Here is a 15,059-nt window from a genome sequence, read left to right on the forward strand (position 1 = left end):
ACCTCGTAGTTCAGGTGATTTCAGCAGTGCATCATCTGGAGGTCAGTCCTATTACAACAGAGGTCGTCCTTCTAGACCTGCTCAGGTAGCTTACCATGTTCCTCGTGGTTCTTCAGTAAGACACATTTCCTATAGTGCACACCTAGCTCAGTCATCAGTCAGTGCATTACCGGCACAGAGTTCTTACCGTGCTCCATCTGCCCGGGTCTCCACAGGCAGTTCTTCGAGCTATCAGGGCCAGCAGCCTTTCGGGAGGGTTTGCTCTGAGTGCGGAGACTTGAGTCACCTCAAGAGTGATTGCCCCAGACTGTTGAGTAGGGTCCCACAACAGAGTTTCCAACCTATAATTTTAGCACCAGCGGCTACAACACCCGCTTAGCCAGCTCGAGATGGGATTCAGTCTGCTAGAGGCCGCCCTAGAGAGGGAGGTCAATCAGGTGGTTGTTAGGCCCATTGCTACGTAATTTCAGTCAGGCCAGAAGCAGTTTCTTCTGATGCCGTTATCACATGTATTGTTTCAGTGTGCCACAAGGATGTTTCAGTATTATTTGATCCTGGTTCCACTTATTCATATGTACCATCATACTTTGCTCGTTATTTTGATATGCCACGTGATTCTTTAGTTATGTTTGTTCCTAGATCTACACTGTTGGGTGATTCTATTAATGTGGACTGTGTGTAACGGTCGTGTGTGGTGATTATTGGGGGATTATAGATGAGAGTTGATCTTTTAGTACTTAGCAAGGTTGATTTTGACATGATATTAGGCATGGATTGGTTGTCACTATGTCATGTTATTCTGGATTATCACGTTGGGACTGTGATATTGGCGATGCCGAGGTTGACTAGGGTTGAATGGAGAGGCTCCCTGGATTATGTTCCCAATAGAGTGATTTAATATTTGAAGTCTCAACAAATGGTTGGGAAGGGATGTTTGGCATATTTAGTCTTTATGAGGGATGTTAGTGTTGATGCTCCTACCGTTGAGTTAGTTCCAATAGTGAGAGACTTCCAATATATGTTTCCTGCAGGTAGGTATTGATTTGGTACCAGTAACTCAGTCTATTTCTATTCCACTGTATCGCATGGCACCAGCAAAATTGAAGGATTTAAAGGAACACCTTCAGGAGTTGTTTGATAAGGGCTTCATCAGGCCCAGTGTATTGCCTTGGGGTACGCCGGTTCTATTTGTGAAGAAGAAGGATGGTACTATGAGGATGTGTTGACTATCGGCAGTTGAACAAAGTTACAATCAATACCAAGTACCCACTACCGCGCATTGATGGCATATTTGATCAGCTTCAGGGCTCTATAGTGGTTACGAAGATTGATTTGAGGTCGGAGTATCATCAATCAAAGATTTGGGATTTAGATATTTTGAAGACAGCTTTCAGGACCCTCTATGGGTACTGAGTTTCTTGTAATGCCTTTTGGGCTGACCAATGCCTCAGTAGCCTTTTTGCATATGATGAACAGTGTGTTCCAGTCGTATCTTGATTCTTTCGTCATAGTATTCGTTGATGATATATTGGTGTACTCACGCAGCCAGGAGGATCATGAGCAACATCTGAGAATTGTACTCCAGACCTTGAGGGAGAAGAAGCTATATGCTAAATTCTCCAAATGTGAGTTTTGGATCAATACGGTAGCATTATTGGGCTATGTGGTGTCTACTGAGGGGATCAAGGTCGATCCAAAGAAGATTGAGGCAATTCAGAGTTGGCCCAGAGCATCTTCAACTATTGAGATTCGGAGTTTTCTTATTTTAGCAAGTTATTATCGTCATTTTGTGGAGGGTTTATCGTCCATTGCTGCACCTTTAACTAGATTGACCCATAAAGGTGACCCGTTTAGATGGTCTGAGGAGTGTGAGGAGAGCTTCCAAAATCTCAAGACTACGTTGACTACAACCCCAATATTGGTGTTGCCTACATGTTTGGGATCTTACACCGTGTATTGTGATGCATCACGTAATGGGCTTGGCGCGGTGTTGATGCAGGACGGTAGCGTGATTTCCTACGTGTCTCAGAAATTGAAGTTTCATGAGAAGAATTACCTTGTGCATGACTTAGAGTTGGCTGCTATTGTTCACGCATTGATGATTTGGAGGCACTATCTGATGGTGTTCATTGTGAGGTTTATACTGACCATCGGAGTCTCCAACACATGTTCAAGCAGAAAGACCTTAATCTGCGGTAGTGGAGATGGGAAGAGTTGGCAAAACACAATGATATCAACATATTATATCATCCAAGGAAGGCCAATGCGGCCGAATTGTGTTGTTATGCCTCTGACCAAGTCGGGCGGATTATGATATTGAGTTTGTGACCACACCGGGATGGTAGCATGTTGAATTGGCCATGCTTGCGTGTGGATATGGATACATCCCCCTAGGGTCACCCTCACATATTTCTCTCTTGATGGTGTACTTGCGGATTTGAGGAAACCGATCAGTGGTTTGGGACGGATATGGAAAGGTTGAGGAAAATCTGGCCAGTGTTTATTTTTGGATTTGCATTTCATCTTTACTTGCAATTTTCATGATTAATTACCTGATTCATTTGCATATCATCTTTATATGATCATTGACTGAATAGAGAACTTGAGTAATAGCAACACACACACACACATATAGGGTTCTCTTTGTGCTTTATGAATTGATTACATTATTGTTCTTTATGAATTACCCGATTCATTTACATATCATCTCTCGCTTCTTTTACCTTGCCGAGGTTAATTATGATACTTATTGAGTGGATTGGGTCGGTTGTACTCATACTACACTCTATACTTAATTGTGCAAATCCAGGTGTTTGGACAAATTATCAGTAGCAGAGTTGCTTGTCGAGTTGAGTATCAAAGAGTTGCTTGTTGAGCTGAGTATCGAGAGACAAGATAGAGCTACATTCTCGTCCGCAGTCTTGGCGTCTCTTTTCTTATGTACTGTTATCTTTATTTCAGGCAGTATTTTAGTTAGTCATTTCAGACTTGTATTTCCGTATTAAAGCTCATAACTTTGCACTTACCAGTTCTGGGGGATTTATCATGAATTAGCACTATTTTGTTATATTGAGGTTTCAGACTTATGCTATTTCTGTTCTTCATTTAGATGTCCGGCTTGCTTAGGTGCTATCATGACAGATTGGGATTTTAGGTCATGATAGAACCCCTATTTGAAGTTGGATTTGGATGAAGCTTGTATATTAAACTCGTGTTGGAATGTGTAATCGGGATTTGTGACTTTTGTCGGGTTTTGGGGTGCAGGCCTAAATTGACTTTTTGGGTGACTTTTTGCTATTTGATAATGATTGAAGATTTATTACTTGGAATTGATTTATATAGTCGTGTTTGATGTTATTGAGTTATTTTTCGCTAGATTTGACTGTTCTGAGACCAATTCGAGAGGAAAGGGCTTTTTGGAGTATTCATTCTCGTGCTTTGAGGTAAATATCTTAGGCTTGGCTTGACTGTATTTTCTGCATAGGCTATGATACATGCTATGTGTTGGGTGACGTTACGTTATGTGGTGATGAGCATATATGTATACACTGTGATTATTCATGATCGGGGTAGACCTTTGGCTATTATTGTGACTTGTTTTGCTATCATGCCTTCGTGTTACCGTATTTTCTCTACTTGTATGACTACTTGAGCTATTATTCATGTTAGAAACCATGTCTAGGCTATGTGCTTATCCGGTTGAGACATGTTATGGCTGTTTTGCTATGTTGAGTTGTTTACCTTGATTTTAGTCATACTTTTCAGTCATGATATTATATTCACGTGTTACTTCACCTTTCTATGTACTTCTTACTTGTTATCTCACATATTGTTGATTTCCTTGAGTACTGCGGGTTTGAGTGGATTTGTGGAATGTTACTATAATTGGTGCGGTACATTGATTTTTGATACTGTAAGATATTGGTATATTGTGATTTGAGCGGATTAATGGCTGACTGGGACCATAGAGCCATGATAATATTGATATTGAGGTGGGGCGTATGCCAGGCCCCCTTATTTGAGTGGTATTGATATTATGGTGACGCGTTTACTAGGCCATTGGGTTGAGTTATGATTGCTGACTTTTGATCCGATCAGCGCTTGGGCTAGGATCCCTCCATCCAGAGTCAGGTGATAACCCATGTTACTTTGAGCCCTGTGAGTACATGCATATGGTATGTGCTGAGTGAGGGGATTTATACCAATCACCCGTACAATGCTGAGACTGTGCTTATTTGATGATCTATCAGTGAAATCATTGATTTTGGTACTGATACTTGTCATGCTATCACAGAGACATATCTTTCTCATGCTAATTGATGTTCTATATCATGAGATTGATGACTTAACTGAGTTGATTGGAAATCATGCATATTTCCTATTAAAGTGAATAAGTTGAATTGTTATTCTTGAGTTGCTTTCCCTTTATTATTATTATTATTATTATTATTATTATTATTATTATTATTATTATTATTATTATTATTATTATTATTATGTTGTTGTTGTTGTTGTTGTTATTGTTATTCTTGGCAGTTGAAAGTGAGTTGCGGACTTTGCCAATCTCGTCATTATCTTCATTCCTAGGTTAGGCTAGCTACTTAATGAGTACATGGGATCGATTGAAATCATACTACACACTGCACTTTATGTGCAAATACATGTGTTGCTGATATAGCTGATTGCTAGGGAGTTGTACCGGTACTTGTTGGAGATTTTAATGGTGCACTGTTGTTTTGGTCTGCAGGCCTTGGAGTCCTTTTCCTTGCTTATGTCATTATTTTTTATGTACTTTAGGCAGTGTTGTATCATTATTCTGATCATTGTACTTATCTATTTTATAAAGCTCATGTACTCATTGACACCAGCTTCTAAGATGGTATTTTAGTTATATCACTATATTACTACAGTTATTTATCCTATTCCGCTTTTGAGATTATTACTTATTGATATTGATGTTTATTTCCATCTATTGAATGTTAGCTTTCCTAGAAAGCAGTGTTAGGCATCATCACAACTTTGGTGGGATTTGGGATCGCGACATTTTGTCCTGATTTAGGATTTCAACCAAGTAAGCACGGGTTGACTTTTTGTTGACTTTTCCAAATATGTTAAAGCTCGAATCTTTATAGTATTTGGAGGGTTCCTTAAGCTTGTTTTGACTTGTTTGAGCATTATTTGACTAGATTTGAGTCATTTGGAGGCTTGTTCTAAAGGGAAGGAGGTTTTGGATTGTTTATTTCTTCTGAAAAAGGAAAGTATCGTGGTTAACCTTGACTTAAGGAATAAGAATGTAATTGGATCTATTTTCATATGTTCTATGTATTAAGGGCAGTGTATATGCAAGGTGACAAGTGTATATGCATTGTCATAGGTTAAGTCATGCGGGAAGAACTAGTTTATTTCATACTTTACTTATTTCATGCCTTTACTTATCTCTTGCCTTTACTTGTTATATGCCTTTACTTGTTACATGACTTTACTTGCTCTATGTATTTACTTGTTTCACGCCTTATTCTCCTATACTATGTTGGATCGTGTGACTACTTGATTGTTCATGTATTAATGTCACGATCCAATTATCACCAAAGATTGCAATGGCGCCTAGAGCTGTCGTCAGGGAAGCCAACAATAATAAACACGATGATAGATAGTTCATAGCACGATTTAAAACAAGTGATGAAATAAACAAGCAGAATCATTCCATTTCCATAATAAGAATACTGACACCATCTTCAAGGTCTAAACATGATCAAAATATATAACCGAATGTCATAACAGAAATACAACCATGACCATTGGTCTAAAATCTCCAAAATCTAGTGTTACAAGTGCATGAGTATCTACTGGGATATACAATACTACTACAACAACTATATGGAATAGAAAGTAGATAGAATACAATAAATAAATAGGAAGGGAACTCTGTGTGCTACAGATCGTAACAGAGAAAGGGGATCACTACAAACTCTCATCAGCAGTTGCGCCTACGTGCTTGTATGACCACCCGATAGACCCGACTCAGTACCTTCACAAATTATGCAGAAGTATAGTATGAGTACGTAAATCAACACGTCCCCAGTAAGTATCTAGTATAACCTCGAAGAAGTAGTGGTGAGGTGTCGTCATCGACACTTACTAGTGGTCCAATAATCAAATAAATATAAGAAAAGGATAGGTATGAGGCAAGGCAAGTAGCAACGAAATAGATAAATATGTACAATATGTTCTTCCATAAAAGGATAAATACGAACTCGTCAAATACCGATTACTGTCTCGAATGGAATATATACGACCAATATCAGCGGCAAATGCCAAATATGAGTTAAGACGCTCATGTATGCACTAACTCCTTATCGAAGATAATATGCACGATTCTGCCGAGACAAACAGCTCGATCCTGTATGAGTAATTTTAAATTTTCATGTCACGGAGAATGGCCTGATCCAAAAAAGAATGGTGTTACAATAATCCTGTTGAGGCAAAAGGCCCGATCCTATAAGAGTGGTATTACATAATCCCGTCGAGGCTAAAGGCCCAATACCATAAGAGTAGTATTGCATATTCCTGTCGAGGCGAACGACATGGTCCCATAAGAGTAGTGTTGAGGCAATCAACAAGATCCCACAAGAATATTACTAAGGTATTTCATAAGAGTATTGATGAGGCAATCAGGCCGATCCCATAAGAATATTGAAACTTTCGACGGGTCACTCCCCCAACTCGCGAATATACTTACACGTTCAATACATAAAACTTTTGAACAAATAAGTACGACACAAGAGTACATCTATAAGAGAAGGTATAATATATGTGGCTAATTAAGTAGCACGCCTGGTCTCTAGAATAGTAAATCTCGATAATCTACGCAAGTCTAATCTCAGGATAAAAAATAAATTAAAGTATTTAAACATGCAAGATTAACTCAATTAGTACAATTAAAGCATGGTATAAATCTAAGTCTACCTGGACGTGTCAAATTCTAGAATACGCACGGACGCTCATCACCTCAAACGTATGTAGCTCCCCTAACACATAGCATATAGAAAATAGAATACCTACGGGGATAAATTCCCTCTTACAAGGTTAGGCAAGAGACTTACCTCGCTCTGAAATCCGATGTCGTCTCCAACATCGCTTTGGAACCTCAAACCAATGCCGAACAATCCGAAACTAGCCAAAGAGGATGCAAATCAATCAAAACTTACTCAAGAACCCATAATTTATCAATTAGAAACAATTTTCAATCCCGCACGAAAAATTCAACCCCAGTCTCACGCGCCCGTATTGCGAAACCTTTTGAAGATTATTGTTACCCATAGTACCAAAAACTCAAATGTATAATGTGTTCTCTAATCTAAGTCCAATTTCGTGGTCGAAACTCAAAAATGCTATTTCTAGGTCTTCTTCCATAAACACATATCTTCTGCCTCCACAACATGAATTTACAAGCCTAAATTTAAATATATTCATGAAGTATTATAAAAAGTGTGTTAGAAACATTTACCCTCAATAAGTGGGTGAAATGGCCCTCCAAAATCGCCCCAAAATTGGCTCCAAATGAGATAAAATGAGCCAAATCCCGAAATTTCACTTATAAGTCTACTCAGGTACTATTCTTCGTGATCCCGACAAGTCTCCCGCGATCACGATGACCAAAGGATACCAGCCAAAAATAACAACTACATGATCGTGAGAGAAGACCCGTGATCGTGATAGCTAAGCAGTCTTGCTCCTTCGCCAACATTGCGTCACCTTTGCGAACGCGAAGGCTAATTCTCCCCAACCAGCTCCAGTTACACTTTCTGAACACGAAGCCTCTCATGCAAATGCGACCACCAATCAACCTAAGCCTACGCGAACTCCAGGCCATATTCGCGACTGCGAAGGCCAAGTTTTGCCTGCCTCTAGACCATCACGAATGCGGTCCCTCATACGCGAACATGATGCACCAGCCAACTTCCTTTCGCGAATGGGAGATCCCAACCGCGAACGCGTATAACAAAAAACCTAGAATCAAATTACCCACCATGATCGCGAAATTAGCTCCGCAATCGCGATGAATCACTAACACCAGCTATGCCAAAGCTCACGAAAATGGGCCTAAACCACCCTAAATCCCACTCGAGCCTCTCAGGATTCCATCTAATCACACTAACAAGTCCAAATACGTTATCCAGATTTATACAAAGTCTTGAAATACCAAAAGTAACATCAAAATCAAGAATCAAAGATCTAAATCCTACTCTTAACTTTCAAACCTTCAAACATCGCCGAACGCGTTCGAATAATACCTAAACATTTCGGATTACGACCAAACTTCACACACAAGTTTCGATAAACTAAATGAACCTATTTAAGGTCTCAAAACACCAACCAGAGTCTTGTAACACCGAATTCGACTTCAAGTCAAACTTAGCAAGTTCTAAACCTTCAAAATGTCAACTTCTTATAATAAGCGCTAATTCACTCTCGGGCCACCCAAAACTCAACCGGAACATATGCGCAAGCCTGAAATCACTATATGAACTTAGAGGAACATTCAAATCCTGATTCCGAGGTCGTTTGCTCAAAATTCAAACCTTGGTAAACTCTTCCAATTTGAGAATCACTCTTCTAAATCAATCTCGAACCTCTCAAACATCGATACTAATCATACATGCAAATAATAGCGCATCATATGAATCTAATCAAGGTCTCAAATCACTGAACAGAATGCTAAAACTCAAAACAATCGGTCAGGTCATTACATTCTCCCCCACTTAAATATAGGTTCGTCCTCGAACATGTCAATAGTCATTCCAAAGGTGTCAAATAACTGTATAAGCTCTTCATACATGCACTCATACCATATCGATCCATATAAGTCCATTAACACAGTTTTGACTGGAGATCCTTCCCTCGATCTTAGACCATAAGCCTTATAACCAAATGCCAATATCCGAAATTCCCTATAAGATTCAGTTATTATATACATACACTGTATCAATCCCCACAAGCTGCATCAAGTCATAAACATAGTCCCAATATGTAACCACATGATGTACCCCATAACTCTTATGCCTATAACCATATCTTCTACCCGCAATAACTACTCATAACCAAACCCAGTACTGATAACGTACCTTATATTGCATAGAACCCTGTGGCAACACTTTTCAACACTGTTATTGATGAAAGAAAAGTGTAGAACTCATAACCACCCCTAAAAACCACAAGACATGGGGATCTCTCGCCTAATATGAACCATTACCAAATCCTAAGCTATCTAATGCTAGCCATATTCCAAACATACCTTATCCAACCGGTTGCATTATTCTAGGTCCAATAACCTTGTCTCACCCTGTACAAGTTTCTCGACCAACATGCCACATGAAATACCATCTAGAATCTCATACGATGCGATCTGTGCGTGAAATAACTCAAACATGTCCAATAATGGAAAGGGAATACGAGGACTATCCAGTACGTGTAATAGGTATATAAGATAACAAATTGCTATGAATCCATCCCACAAAGGAGAAGCAAAACACACAAAATAAGTACAAGGAATCATACCCAGCATAACACCATTATGACGTGCAACCCGATCCCATAACATCCTCGTGGGAATTCCTATCAAGCCATAAACCTCATATTCATTGAATACATGTGTATCAACAACAAGCATGGAAAGTGCATAAACATAATCCCGGGGGTGATAGACAACATAACGCGCTATAAAAAATAAAAGACAAGCACAACTATGGTGCAATCAGCAAATCAAAATACAATGCATCTTGTACAACGCTCACCCTTCTCAGGCGATACAAGATAGTGCTAGCATTATTTTAAGCATCTGCAATCTCTCGCGTTGTCTAGACATCATGTTTTTCCTTCTGAATTTGAACCGCAACCTTGCTCATTCAATCCCAAATCTCACGTGGCTCACCGAATCTATCATGCTACCATATGCAAATATGAGAGTGCCATTATCAACTATAAATCACAAGTGGGATAAACACTCCATTGACCAGAAATCCTCCACTAACTGAATTCAAGAGAAAATCACAGGATGTAACAAACTTGCCATACCCGTAGAAGACATTAACCTCAAGTCATGGTCAAAACCATCGTGAACCCTTCGAAAACCATTTTCACATAACTAAACCATCATAACTAAATTGCTCTAAATCAACCAAGGCAAGCAGACTGTTGAACCCCAAACTATTGTCACAAAATACCTGTAAAGCCTTATCATAGTAAAGAAACCGAAATATCCAGTACCATGTTGATCCGAGACACTGCTAAACTGACCCAACTTCTTCAGACTCCTCTTAACTTGCCTTTAAGATAATACTTCTCTTTCCAAATACACTATGTCCCTCAATCAAACATCATCCTAAGTGATCCCAACATGAAACTATGTCATCCTAAGACCCATAAGCCACTTTATTCTATCTCATGCACTAAATAACACCTCAAACAGAAATGCCTGCTCTAAAGAGATCTTCTATGGAATTGAAGTTGTTTCTTCCATCTCTCAAATGCTGCATCGTAGAGCAGATAATGATATAAAAATACTACATGTCTCTTTCACAATCCGATGCAAATCTCAATCCTTAGTCACACACGAATCTAGAATCCCTATATACCATATCTCAAATCTTGAACCCACTACAACCATTCTCGAGGATCACCCACTCTTATCTAGTCCCGAATACATAGCCAAACTTACTGAATGGCTAGTGCTCTGTAAGCATATAAATTCTCAAAACTTTTCCCTTGAACTCTACATCTACAAAGGACTAACATTAAGTCATTCCACAACCATCATATATCAATAAGGTAAAAGGTAACACGTATCCACCAAATTCCTTGCTCGAATCATCCTGATGTCCTCCTCCTAAAGTCATAACTATTCCACCTACATAACGAAATCCAGAAACTACAAAAATACATGACCATGTGACCAAAAGTGTTGATAGTAGGCTCACCCACTTGGATTTAATCCATAATCACATAACCCAATGACCCACAATGACTGCTCCTCCTATCTACCATGACCACCTGATAGACCTATCTCGATCCCTGCACAATTTATGTAGAAGTATAGTATTAGTACGAAAATTAACATGTACCCAGTAAGTATCTAGTCTAATATCGAAGATGTAGTTGTGAGAGATCGACATCGACACTTACTAGTGGTCCAATAATCAAATATACATTAGAAAATAGACAGGTATGAGGCATGGCAATGTTACACCCCGTACTTTCATTTTAGAATTCGTCTTAAATGAATCAATATAAGAAGGAGAGTTGAAGGACATTTACCAAGATAATGATGGGATAAAATAAGTTTTAAGGAAATATCGTGAAGGTTGGAGGATAAACGAACCAAAGATATTATAACACATACTTTTGGGGTTAAACTAGGAATGCTTAATATGCTCAGAAGGTTGTATTTTAATGTACTTTAATCATATAATACTAATATGTTAAGGTTTGAAGTCAAGAGTGTTGTAATACAAAAGTCGGCGGAAGTTATCGCAAGTTACGTTCATAATTTTGCTGAACTTTGGGTCTAATATCACTGAGATTTTCTACCAATATACTTGGAGTTACGGAGTGTTCTACCCACCAAATTAAATACCTATGATTCCTGTTTTCAACGCTTTAAACCATTTGTCGATACAATATCAGAGTAGAGAAATATTCGTATTTTTTGAACCATGCACAGGCAGCCCCATGGGACCCACTTAATGCGGTGGAAATATGCAGATATATATATCAAACGCATGCAGCTCATTCTCATTCGTATTATTCACTATTTATAGAACCAAAATACTCCCAAAGCCTCTCCTATGGTTGTCCTATCAATTAGATCAGGTTTTGCAGGTTTATAACGTGGTTCTAGCTTCAGAAAGTTGGTAGAATACAAGTGCTCTTCCTCTCTCTTCTTGTTGACATCTTGGAAGTTCTTGTGGAATTCAAGGGCAGTTTTGGGTTGTTTGAGGTAATAATCTCTCTTTACTTTACGTGTTTGGATTAGTATATGTGATGGTTAGCATGTTTGGTTAAATATCCGCAAGTCAAAGCCCGAAAATCGTAGTTATGTTGGTCATTGAATATGGGACTATTTTGAAGGTGTGTTATTGCTTGAAAATTGGCGCAGTAGCTCATGTAGGTTGTTATTACTTCTATGGGCATATTTATGAAGAAAGAAAAGGGTTTAAAACTATACTTTGTTAACCGGCAATTCGAGCTTGTCACTCGTTGTGATATGTTAATAACTTGTTAGTGATATATATTGTACCCTGTTATTCTTATTGTATTGCTCTCGTTGTTGTTTTTGATGGGTGGAGTTGGAGAAAGTCAAATTTATATGGGAGATGCTGCCCGAATTTAAATAGAAAAGTTACTAACTTAGAAGATTCAAACTAAGTTCCTTCTTGGCATTAATCATAGACCTTGTTGTACAATGTTGATTGAGTTGTATTGTGGAATGCTTTAAAAGTATTGTGGAGACAAGGAGATTGAGGTATGTTACGACTTACTCTTCCTCTCATCGCTTGATCGATATGAAAAAAACGTAAACAAAATGCTACGCCATAACGACTACACACTTAGTATAGAAATCTCCATATTGATTCATAATCAAATAGTATTGTCTCCAAAAGTCTATTCTTATGATTTGTAGGTTCTATAGAGTCATGTAACAATAACAATGTCAGTCTCATAACGTTGTTAGGAGGTGTAACGACCTTACGTCACTCTGATAAGTTCATGATGTCTCTTTATGGCTCTTGCACATGATATATATAATGAGTCTGTGTGTGGCTCTGATGCCGTTATATACGCATATATATGGTACGACAGTGCTATAGACACACCCCTGATCAGGTGTATATTATGATGATGATGATGATGATGCCCAAGGAGGCTTGACATATATATATATATGATGGCGCTATATGCGTGTATATACTGTATCCATGAATATGATGGTTCACAATGGCAATACCGAGCCAAGGTTTAGTTTTTTATTCCTCTACTACATTGATATCTCTCCTTATGTTGTTTTAGCCCTTACTTACTCGATACTTTTTTCGTAATGACATCCCTCTTTGCCTGGGGATGCTGTGTTTCATGCCCATAGGTCCCGATAGATAGGTTTTCGGTCATTCCAGTAGGGTACCAGCTCCAGAGTTGCCTTTTGAGTTAGTATACTTATATACATATGTTTATGGGTATGGTGAGGCCATGTCCTAGCCTTATGATGTTTATGTACTCCATAGAGTTTTGTAGATAGATTGCATGTTTATAAATGTTTTGTTCGGCCTTGTAGGACGGTATATCTCATGTCTATCATTTTGGGGTTGCCTTTTGTCTAGTATTCTTTATGTTATTTTCAGGTTATCTCATGACGTCCCTTCTTCCCATTTACGCATGATAGTATGTTTAAGGATACATTATGTTAGTGCTCGGTAAGTAAGGCTCGGGTGCCCGTTGCGGCCCTCCGGTTTGGGTCATGACAAACTTAGTATCAGAGCAAGTTTGTCCTAGAGATGTCTACAAGTCGTGTCTCGTAGATTCTTGTTTATGGGTGTGTTGCGCGCCACACTTATAAACAGGAGGTTGCGGTACATTTAGGATGGTTACCTTCCATTCATGTTATAGATCGTGCAATAGAGCTTAGTTGTAGGGAATCGAGTCTAACGTATGCGTTGACGTAGGTTGTACCAAGATATCATTTCCCAAAAGAGCTGCATCTAGTCGGGATGTTAAGGAAGGATCGGGATGGGGTATGAAATGTACGCACTCTATTGAGACAGATTTGTCTGAGGACCAGGGTGAGTCACTCCCTCGGATAGCCCCAGTTCCACTAGTACTATAGTTGCTCGTGGAAACTCCAGCATCATTAGCTCTACGAGTTCGACCACGCTTTGTCTGATCGGAATGTGAGAAAAGCAGTCAAGGTATTGACACAGTTGGTAGCCTTTTAGGATTGACGTCTCCTGAGGGGCCCTGATAGTGATAGATCCCTTGAAGGGTCAGGGAGTTCACGACCTAGGGAGTCCAAGGAGCGAGAGCCGTCTATATTCTCAGGGGATGAGTCCGATGAGGTTAGGTGAAAGACCAAGAGGGCTAGGATAGTTGTTGATTTTGGAAGACTGATGGGTGGTGGTAGGTTACAGCAGACTAAGTTTGCATAGTGACTTGCGTGTGATCAGAGTTTTCAGGTAAGTCCGAGGCTATGTTCGAAGACATCAATATTTTAGGATCATGCTAGTACAGGTAATGTGGAGTCGCCCCAGCCACTGTGTCATCATTGTGGTTGGGCGCATGCATGCCCATGTCGTGTAGGTATAGGGGGTTGCTTTTGGTGTGGTAGCAAGAGCCATGGGATAAGAATGTATCCAACTCTTAAGCGTAAAGACCAAGATAGGGGTGGAGATGGAGCTTCGGGCTCCGGAGATTACTTTCTGATTACAGATACACAACCCAATTATCTATTGGAATAATCATGCTGACTAGTAAAATGTTACTTGACAATGCGGGGAAGCTCAGATGGATAGTTTTCGACCCTTATGGATAAATCATTGTATATGAAAATATAGTAAACATAGATGATAAGCGCATCAAGCGAAAGATGCCATCGGGCTTATAGGGTTATCAGATGAGTAAATCACTATTAGACGACTAAAGAATGAGGCCATTTAGAGTACGAGAAGTCGAGAATCAAGGATCTCTTGTTAAAATTACTTCGAAGGAGACGAGAAGTGAAATGTTGTGAAAGGTTTGTATGAAACCATGTAGAGCAATATGAGTGAATAGGGAAGACTATTAAGGGAAGTAAGTTAAAGTATGGAAGTACAATAAGATTCGTAGGCAAGTGAGCTCTGAGGTTACAAAGCAGTATGGGCCACATTTTTATTAAAAATGAATTAGAAATTTTAACGGGGATTATCGAAAGGTCAATTTAACAATACAGATGTGCGGTGATGATATCGGAGGATGACGTAGGATGAACTATAACTAAGGTACCGATTAGAGATTCAAAGGATTCTCATACTAGC

This window comes from Nicotiana tomentosiformis, chromosome 11, assembly GCF_000390325.3.
Source record: "Nicotiana tomentosiformis chromosome 11, ASM39032v3, whole genome shotgun sequence".
In the NCBI taxonomy this organism is placed as follows: Eukaryota; Viridiplantae; Streptophyta; class Magnoliopsida; order Solanales; family Solanaceae; genus Nicotiana; species Nicotiana tomentosiformis.